General features: G+C 43.8%; 1 non-coding gene across 1 annotated transcript; it reads right to left on the minus strand.

The window, feature by feature from the left end:
* Window positions 1-9,571: 9,571 nt before the first annotated feature.
* On the minus strand, window positions 9,572-9,787 carry LOC138526640 (small nucleolar RNA U3). Its single transcript, XR_011283676.1, has one exon. It is a non-coding gene; the product is annotated as a small nucleolar RNA U3 (small nucleolar RNA).
* Window positions 9,788-10,508: the final 721 nt, after the last annotated feature.

The raw sequence follows: 10,508 nt of genomic DNA on the forward strand, positions 1-10,508 counted from the left end.
TCCAAGGTTTCTTTTGTAGGCATAAGGTTCATCCGAAGTCTCATAAACTCCATTCTCCGTAATCTACAGGGGAATTTTCTCAGATATTGTTGAGGTTTTCAACTTTTCCTAGGGGCTGAGCCTTTCTGACCGTAGAGCCTGAGTGCACTTACGTTTTCTTTTGTGTAAATCCAGTCTAAATCTAAGAGTTTTTGTTTAACTTTAGTGGGATTAGACTTTAATATGGCTTCTGAGGAGTTTAGTTCAGCTAGAATATCCAAACAGTGCTTTTTCCAGGTGTTTAAATTATGCTCAGATTCTTCGCATAGAACATAGTTCAATAGTTTGAAGCCTCCTTTCAAGTTGTTTAGAAGACATTTATAGCAAAACGCAAGTGTTTTCCATTGTACTATTGCGAGTAAAGAGGTAAGACCCAACTCTTCACGTATGAGATCAATAAGAGTACATGGAGGGAGACCCAGTATCTTTCACCAATATGACCCCTCTAACTTCGGCCAAAGTTCCTTAGAAAGCAGGAATGTAGATTCCGAGCCATCGGTTATGATGGGAAACTATCTTCATGTTGTAAAAATCTATTGCAGGTTGCAGTGTGAATTTGCAATGTTTTCTGGAGATAATTATTCCCTGCAAAGTGAGATTTCTCATCTTTGATCTTAGGCTGAGCTCCTGTGGTGCCTCTATTTTACTATTACTGATCGTGATCCCCAAGTAAAACAGACTCGTTACTTCAGGGATAATTTCTCCCTTCAAATTTTTTTTTCCTTTCCTGAAATTTTTTGGGCTGCTTTTCCAACCAATGTCAGGATTTTAGACTTGGAGACATTTACCCTTAGTTCGTTTTCATCTAGGTATTTGGAGACAGCATCCAGCTGTCGTTTCAGGGCCACTTTAGTTTGATCAAGCAGAATTAGGTCATCTGCATATAGTAGATAACCCAATGCCGTACCAGCCAGCCTTGGTGGAAATGATCTAATTTTTTCAAAGGCCAGCGGTATGTCCGATATGAACTGATTGAAAATGATTGGAGCTAGTGTACAGCCATGTTTTAATCCTTTTGTTGTGAGTATTGGGTTAGTATAATTGTCTTCTTTATCCAGCTTAACCCGCATGCTAGTATTTGTGTGCAGGGCCATTAAGGCTTCTCGTATATCTGACGGGAAGTTCCATTTGTGCAGCTTTCCCCATAGTTTGGGTCTTTCAATTACATCAAACGCCTGGGAAAGATCTATTGATGCTAGATGTACCTTCTTCATAGGGTTCGACTTGACGATGACTTTGATGTAGTTAATCAGGAATAGGTTTAGGGCAGTCCCTATGCCCTTCTCAAACCCAGCATGCCATTCGTCCAAATGACCCATTGTATATCTCCAGTTGGTGAAGGCTCTCAGAATCAGAGCACCAAAGATATTTCCCATAACGTCAAGAAGGGCGATAGGCCGATAATTAGATGGCTCTGGCCTATCGCCCTTCTTGAAAATGGGAACCACGATCGACGTGCACCAAGAAGCAGGTATTTTCTTTGTTCTTTTAATCTCTTCAAACAGCCTATGCATCACTTCCGTCCAACCGTCCGGGTCCTCCTTCAACTTGCAATTTGTCAAGCCGTCTGGCCCTGGTGCTCTTGATTTGCTTGCTGACAAGATCAATGCCTTGATATCCGTTTTTTTCTGTGGAGAATAACCAGACAGTGTTAGTTGGGAAGTGTTCAGCCCTTACTTCTTCATTTGACTTGAGTGCTTCGAAGTAATTCTGCCAGATTTATGCTGTTACTCCGTTAGCCAACACGGAGTTGTGTGGTGTACTTAGATTATTCAGAATTTTCCAGATTCATGAGGTGTTTTTGGTTCAAATTAGTCGTAGCATCTCTTCTGCGTCTCTTTGATGCAACAGCCATTTGTGATTTTTCACCCAGTTCTTGTAGCACATTTTCAGTTTTTTTATGACAGTCAATTCACATCCCTCCTTTCTGGCCTTAGTCAGTTTGCGCCTTAAAGCCTTTTTCCTCCTCATGACTTCAACGTTAAAGACATGGTCCCTCTTGAAACCACACTTTGCATGGCTCTCGTTCATTTCTTTAAAGGACTCCAGCTTGCGGTTCCCTAGTTTGTTGGAGTGTTTTCTTTTGGCAATACTAAGTCTATTTCTTCCTAGCTGAACATATAGGTCCAACATTGTTGTGTTTTGTACTACATAGGACCAATTGCCAAAGGATGTAGTAAGGATCTCATGGTCGCTCTTATCTGATGGTTTAATTAAGAGATCTTGTAAGTGTCCAAAAGTGATCTCTGATACAAATAAGTAATCTAGGATTTGATGTTCAACTCCTCTCTTCAATGAGGCTTTAGCTGGTATGTCCCCCTGGGTATGACCATTGGCCATAAGGATGTTCCTTTCTGCCATCTCCTCTCTCCAGAGAAGTCCCCTGGCAACTTGCTGTGAGGAGTTTATGTGTCGATTTAATATTATTTTTGCATCCTTGTCGAAACAGTGCATATTGAGGTCACCACAGATTACAATTTCAAGGTCAAATGTTAGTTCCCTTGCACTGTCCATGATGTCCAGTATTGTTCTGACAAAGGCTTCATCTGAGATCCCCAGTTTGCTCCAGTAGAGATTGAAAAGTAGCATGCTTCTCATCTGTTTAATAATCCTTGGACCTGTTGTGATCAATAAGGCCTGAATCCAAGGCGACTGACACAATTCTTTGATCACTTAAGAGTTAATGTTATTTTTCAGTGCAATCAACAGGGCAGCCATTGGGCAACCCTTTTTCCCCTTTACTGCTGGGTTGATATGTATCTTGTAGCCTTCTAACAGTGGTGAATCGCGCACCCACGTCTCTTGTAGGCATATTTCATAAGGATCACATTTTAGACCACCCGGGCTAAAAAGATGGGTGAAGCCACAGGTGTTCCGAGTTGCCAAAGAGACGAATTTCCTCCGATCTTGCAGCTCGTCATTCACCATCCCGTCTTCAAGCTATGAGGTAGTATTGCCAGCTAGCGCTCCTGCCAACCATCAGTTTTAGCTCTCAAGAAGGGGGACCTCACTTTTGTCGTGTAATTAGATGTTCTATTTGCTACTGTTCTTGTTGGATGCCCTTTGTAAGTGTGACAGGCTCAGTCAGCATTCCTGCTCTCTCTGTAGTCAAGCTCAGTGTTTCATTTATTTTGTCGGTAACGTTCTGAAGTTATCGATGTTCTGTGTGAATATTCCATTGGGCTTTCTCCTTCTAGTTCATCGTTATCATACTCTAATATCTTGAAGCCCATAGGCAAGAATTTCCCTGCGGCTCTCATGATGTTGATCATTTTGTCTTTGAAGGCAACATAAATTATTTCTTCTTCAGGAAATTCAATCAACTGGAGGTTGCTCGAAGCAATGCTTCTAAGTGTGGGAATACAGTGCAACAAGTGCAGAATGTTAAATCGGTTGAGCACGACTTCCTTCTTTCTTCTGTGAAAGTTCTCTATTAAGAGGCGATGAATACTCGTGTCCCTTAGTTTTTGGTCCGAAGAAGTACTACGAATTGTACTCTCAGTTCTAAACTGATTTCTCAGCCGCTTTAGTATCTTTGTGGAAGTTATTAATATTCACTTTTTTCCTCCATCGTGGTGAATATTGGTGCAGTTCTTTTTATGCACCCTTTCAGTTTTATCTGTATGAATTTTAAGGGTGGTTCTTCATCCGAGTCTGAGGCACTCAGTACATGTCTCCTTTTAGGTGCCTGTACCCTGGGCGTCTCGGAGTTAGATGCTTGGGTATATCAGTCAGGGGCTCTTCGCCCTGCTCTGTTTCCTAAAGGTTCGGTCTCCTTATAACCGAGAGAACCTTTCAAGGATGATTACTGTCTCCCCCTTTCTGTCTCTTGCTAATATTAAAAGTCACATTTCTCATGGGGCTGTGGGCCTCAGGGTCGACCACCTCTGGACTCTTCCTTATCGTATTCTCCTCTCGGGCCCTCGCTGGGGAATAGCGATGCTCAGCATGGGGGCTCTTCTTGTCATCCAAAGTTCAAGACAACCTTTCCGTTAAAGTCAATGCCGGAAGGGCTTCGTTATTAGAGTTGTTATCTAGGCCCGTAGTCACTTCTATTCGGACAAACTTCCCTGTGTGTAGACGTTTAGAAGGTTCTTCGTCTGTGTTCGCCTCATTCCCCTCCGAGAAGGTATACGTGGACAAATTCAGCAGTGACTCGATTGATTCCAGATCGTTGGGAAACAACTGAGAGTCCTCCCGTCTGGACATGTCCTTCGCTTGCTTTTTTAGTTGTAGTGCTTTTGCTGCTGTGGTGGATGGGGACTTTATCCCTGCTCCAGCAATCTCAGTTGTCTCCTTTCTTATTTTCCTGTGTACAGCCTTCACAAAGTGCAATTGATTTCTGCTTGTCTTAATTCTGTTCACTTAGTTGTCAATTTCAGACTGTTGCTTTTGATCTTTTTTCTGTTTCATCAAAGCGGTTTTTAGAAGTTACCTTTTTGAGTTTGGGGATCAGAGATTTTGCTCCACTTTGTTTCGTTTTGTGAATATGTCGTATTTTCTCTTTTTTAGGCGGCCAAGATCTGGTTCCTCCACAGCTTTTATTACACTGCTGCTATCGATCTTTGGTATACAGTCACTTTTTCTGCTGGTGGCAGTCGCCCTGGACATTCTTCAACTCTCTCCAAAGCGACTTCTGACGTTCCTGATGTACCTTTAATCTGCATCGACAGTGCCCCCTTTTCATTTGATTCTGATTTGATTACTAGAAGTTCAGCACAAGATCTCTCCGTTCATTTTGTAGTTTCGTCTGGTTCCACACAGCTTTTGCCCTCTTTATTCGGGAGACTAGGCAGTACGGGAGGAACGACTTGTGCATCTCTAGGCACATGGCCCTTGCAAGGACAAGCTTGATCAGCTTTCCTTTTGTGTTTTTCCTGTGTAGCGGAATCGATTATATTGTGCAGTATAGTCCTTATTTGTTCAGTGTTCTTATCTAGGTTGGCTTGGATGGCGCTCACGTAACCCTCAATGAATAATAGCTTGGAATGGAACATTGCTATTAGGGTTGATTGATCCCTTATCTGATTGTTGAGCGGTTTGTGTAGCTTCATAAAAGGAGACAGTGTTAGCGTCAGTACGGCAATTAAATCAGGATTCATTGCTGACTTGTTTTTTTTCAGCGAGACGTCCTGCCCTTCACCTTAGGTGCGACCAAAAGGTAATTGTCCATAGGGGAAATTTCCTCTAGTTGTTTGTTTTGTATTCCACACCGTGAAGACTCAAAAGGAGTCTGTGTCTCTGTCTTTTTACTACACGGGGGACTTTCAGGTTCGTTAGAGCTGGCAACCTGATTGTTGTTGTTGAGTTACCCCCGCTTCCCATGTTAGAGACCCCGGATTGGGTTTTTTTTCCTTTATTTGTGGATTTTTAGTCTTTGCCAGGGTAGTATGACTCGGGAACATGGGCTCATTCTCTATATGTATGGGCTCCATGTTCCCGTTCGTTTCTTTATCCTGTGTCCGAAAAATGAAGAACCTTTGTTTTGATAACAGCATGTCTGTAGTTGATGAAGCTGGTTTCCATGTGTTCTCGCCGTCCCTTTCGTCCCTTTCACGGGAGATCCCGTGCTGGAGTTTCTTCTTCCGAATTTATATACAGTTGGGAAAGAGACACCTGAAAAGGATAGGCACAGTTCATCAGAAGGAGAACCCCAGCCCGCAATCACATTACTAGCCTCGTTACCGTTGAGAGCGGGAGTTGAGGTGGATTCAGAAGCCCCTAAGTCCGGCTCACTCATGTTTTTTTTCCCTTAATCGGGCCGATAAAAGTGATATTGTTGTTGTTGATTTGCTCAGGAGGGGAAAAAGGCTGTAGAATGTTTTCCACTGACTTAGTAAATCCACCTATCTGGACCCTAATGTCAATGGGGCATCCCAGATCGTCATTCATTTCACCCACATCGGCGCCTAAGGACTCAGCTGATTCGCCCAAGGGACCTGGGGTGCCATTTAGTTCCAGCTCTCCCCCCCACAAGCTTTGTTGATCTTCATTCTCAGGCCTGTCAGGACTGATGTCAGGTTCTGTCATTTCTGTGACGTTTGAGTAGGGTCAGTGAAATCTATTTGGTTGTTTGTCAGGCATGTCCCTCTAATAATTACCAGGCAGGTCCAATCAGGTTTTCACACCTGCAGCCTGTCCAGGGGCTGCCGGTCTATAAAGGGAGACTCACCCAGCAGCAAGGAGAGAAGGAGCAACAGGGAGACCTGGGTGCGGAGGAGCAGCAGGAGACCCATGTGAGGAAGCAGCCGTGGAGGTCCAGGAGGAAGAAACAGGACGCCAGCAAAAGACCCAGAGGACTTGTGGGACTCAAGGTGAATGGGCTTTGTAATTTCCCCAAGCCTGAGATCCTCCAAAGCTCGGCACACGCACCAGGAGCTGCTGGCGAACGCGGAACCCTGAGGATGCGGTCTGCATCTGAAAACAAGCATCAGAGGTGCTGGCACGAAGGAGAAACTATGCAACGAGCGAGTAAGCTCGCACTGGTGGGTTTCCCGGCTACTGTAGCTGAAAGCTGCAGGAACCATCAGACGAACACAAAGGAGGCTGGTGATTGTCAGAGAGATGCTCCAGCATCAGGAAGCTGCTAAAGGGCCTCCAGTGAGTAACGGTCTGTGACATTTAACAATTGAGTGCATATTGAATATCGAACTATATGAAAATTTTACTTTGAAAGAAAACCAATATATCTTGAATGCCAAACTAGATGAAAATGTAACATTGAGGCAAACAAACCTATTGAATATTCAACTCCCTCATAGTTCGGCTTTGAAGCAACCACGTGTACAGTTCTAACCGAATATAATGAAGCAACATAAAACCACTTTTGAACTCTGAACTGAAATTCAACCATAGTGAACATATGTTGCACAGCGAGCCACATTTAACCTGAACATTGAATATATTAAAGGCTGAAGGAAGCCTAAACAATTAACTGTACTGAATGAGTGAATGAGTGCAGTGTGGCAAAGCTACAACTTGACAAGGGGTGTATACATGGTGGCAGAGCCACCAGACAACCAAGGAGAAGCCAGAGGAATATAAGAGTACCCCTATAAGAATACCCCTAGAGCCAAGAAGCCAATACAAGGAGTCAGGTGAAGGTGACTTGGTGCACAGGAGCAACTGCCAAGAAACCTACGTGTGGGCTAAGGAACCCAGGGATCCTGGTTGCATGTCCTGTGATGGGTGGACCGTGCGGTCTGACAACTGCGCCAAGAGAAGAGACCCCTGAATGGTGACAATTAAAGGACACCACGAAGCAAGCCAAACAAAAACCACTGCAACACTTTTGAAAAGACTGAAGCAAGTGAAGTCTTGGGGGGAAGTGAATCCTGAGGCTGGTTTTCTTGGGAACGAAGTCCCGCAATCCTTTTTGTTTGGATTGTGCAACTTAAAGCTTGGGGAAGGGAACCCCAAGAATTGGTTTTGAACTGTATCACCTTGAACTGGAGAAGGTAAACTTTGAGACTTTTTTGTTAATGGAACTTTTATATACTTATGGAGAACTTTCATATGCTTGGGGAAGGGGAGCTGAAAGAAAGCTGTGATCTGGAAGGAGCTTATAACTTTGCATTAAGCACTGTTTCTTTTGACTTTGATATCCCTACACATTTATTGGTTCTAGTTGTGAGGGCAAGGATAGGTTTTGGACACAGATGACCTATTAAGTTGAACTCTGCTACTCAGACTTTCCTTAGTTTTGTTAAGGTAGGGAAATCCCACCATAGCATAGGGCTAGTTAGGCTTTCAACCATCCTGCCATTTAAGTGAATAAATATCTTTTGGATGGCGACCACCAGGAGGTGGAGGCGACATGGTAGCCTGATCTGTTGCCTCCCAGGCACGATGGCGAACAATGGCTGACAACAAGCGATAAACTCATCCATAGTAACTCAGAAGCGAGGCAAACGGTTGATGTTGGTGTTGGGACACCGTGGGGTGAATAAGCAGCTCCTGTTAAGCTCTGCCAGCAAGTTTATTTCTAATTCCTTGACAGAGGACTGCAGGCCATGGACAAATCAAAATGTCACCCACCTGACACGACAGCCATGGCGTAGTGGCTTACCGCCCGCCAGCACAACAGAGGGCCTCTGCCCCTGGCGATCGAACATCACTGCATGTGCCCAGGAGCAGTGAAAGGACTGAAGGCGTTGTCCTGGCCTCTCCCCACCCCCGGTGGCTGCGGACTGTTACTCCGGCGGTCTGCCCGGGGAGTGCATCGGACTGACACGGAACATAGTGCCCGCTCTGGGGCTCTGAAGACTGATACAATTTGGGGAACTCTGAAGTTTGAAAAGCTAAGTGCTAGAGCGTCCAACCCCTTAGTGGCCACTAAAGGCTCTATTGGGTTTGATATCTGTAGTAGTGGGGATTAAATAATTCCTCTGGGTGAAAGAAGACTAACGCCCACTGACATGATATTAATTCCACCCCCTGATACATACATCAGACTGGCACCTACATCAGCGTTAACATGGAGATTTGGAATTGATGTATTAACGGGAGTGACAGAACCAGATTTCAGAGGTGATGGTAAGGTCTCGTTATAAAATCATGGAAAGGATCCATTTCAGATTAACCAATGGGATAAGGTGGCTGAAGAGGTCCTAGAAAAATATGGGGAGGGAAACACCAACAGGGGAAGTCAAGGCTTTTGAGAGGCTGATGAGACATCTGATGGATCTGCCAAAGTTGAACTCAGAAAAGCTACAGAGGAAGAGCTTGACATCCTTCCCGATTTAGCTTTTGATCAAAGAAATTACCTGTTATTAGCTGAAATATTTTTGCAAGTGATAACGGAGCCAGAGGGCTGTGGAAAAGGAGGGACCTTTTTTCTTTTTGAAACATGGGGTTCTTTATAGAGGGACCTTTTTTCTTTTTGAAACATGGGGTTCTTTATAGAGGCAATCCCATGTCGGAATGGCTAATGAAAACCCAAGTAATGATCCCTAAGAGTCAAAAGCGGGCAGTCCTAGAGATAAGCCCATTCACATCTAACAGGAGGCCATCTAGGGCAGTCCAAGGCCCAAGCACATACAACGAATAAATACTATTGGCCCGGAATTCACGCTGATATAAAACCTTTATTTAAGCCTGCGCAGTTTGCCAGAAATCTAGCACACATACCACTACTAGTCCACTTGAATCCATTGCCAATAATTTAAGTTCCATTTTCCCGGATTTGGGATGGATATTGTAGGACCCCTGGAAGCCTCTAAACTGGGAAATAAATACATCTTAGTTATTGTAGATAATTCACACGTTATCCAGAGGGCTTCCCATTGGGAGCCAATACCACACAGCAGATCTTGAAACACCTGCTTCCCTTTTTCTCTTGAGTAGGGTTTCCAAACGAGATATTGACTGATCAGGGTTCTACTTTTATGAGCAATCTTATGGGGGAAATGGAAGAACTATTGCATATCGTCACTCTTAGAACATCAGTGTACCATCCTCAGACAGATGGCCTAGTGAAAAGATTTAATAAGATTTAAAAGATTTAATAAAACTTTTTTTTTTTTGTTTTTTTCACTGAGTTTGTGTTCCCTTCCTCCAGCCCTCCTGAAAGGGAGAGAGGAACGGTCATCAATAGCAGACAGCAGCTGCATAAATGCAACACTGTCCACTTGCTTCACGCTCAGAAGAGAACACTTCAACTCTTCCCCATGGTTAGCAAAGACCAGACACTTTCGAACACATTTCCTCAGTTAAGAACTATAGAAATGATCCCTAAAAGTATAGTCTTATTTAATAAAACTCTTAAGACCATAATCCGGAAGTTAGTTGAACATGATGGGAAAACTGGGAATCAAATGATGCCCTGGGCCTTGTTTGCAGTTAGGAAAACCCCTCAGGCCTCAACAGGATTCTCCCTTTTTGAACTCTTGTATAGACATGAACGACGGGAATGTCCTGGATATGTTGAGGGAAACCTGGGAAGAGAGAGAAACCCAATGGAAGTTGGAGATTCTGTATACATTTTCATAAATTGAATGCCATCTCTGCCTTTGACACTTACTAAATGCCCCATATTGACAATCTGATAAATTGATTGGGTAATGCTGTCTACCTTTCCACCCCCGATCTCACAAAGGGATGTTGGCAAGTTCCTTTACATTGTTTCCATTTAAAGTCCTACCTTTTCGGTTGCGCGGTGCTGCTGCAACATTCCAAAGGCTTATGGCTTATGGATAAGATCTTACAACCATACTCAGAATTCTACAGAGCCTATATAGATGACATCATAATACACAGTAAAACCTGGGAAGACCATTTGTACCACCTCTACATCATCATGAGGGTAGTAAGAAAAGCAGGGTTAACCGCTAATCCCAGAAAGCTGGCCCAATAAGTAGTACAATATCTGGTGTTTTTTGTGGATATGGCACAGTCCAACCACAAACGTAGAAGGTGGGAGCCGTTCTGGATACACCCCACTGATAAACAAAGAAAGATCTAATGGCCTT

The sequence above is a fragment of the Ambystoma mexicanum genome, chromosome 7p, assembly GCF_040938575.1.
Source record: "Ambystoma mexicanum isolate Mex_15411 chromosome 7p, UKY_AmexF1_1, whole genome shotgun sequence".
NCBI classification, from domain to species: domain Eukaryota; kingdom Metazoa; phylum Chordata; class Amphibia; order Caudata; family Ambystomatidae; genus Ambystoma; species Ambystoma mexicanum.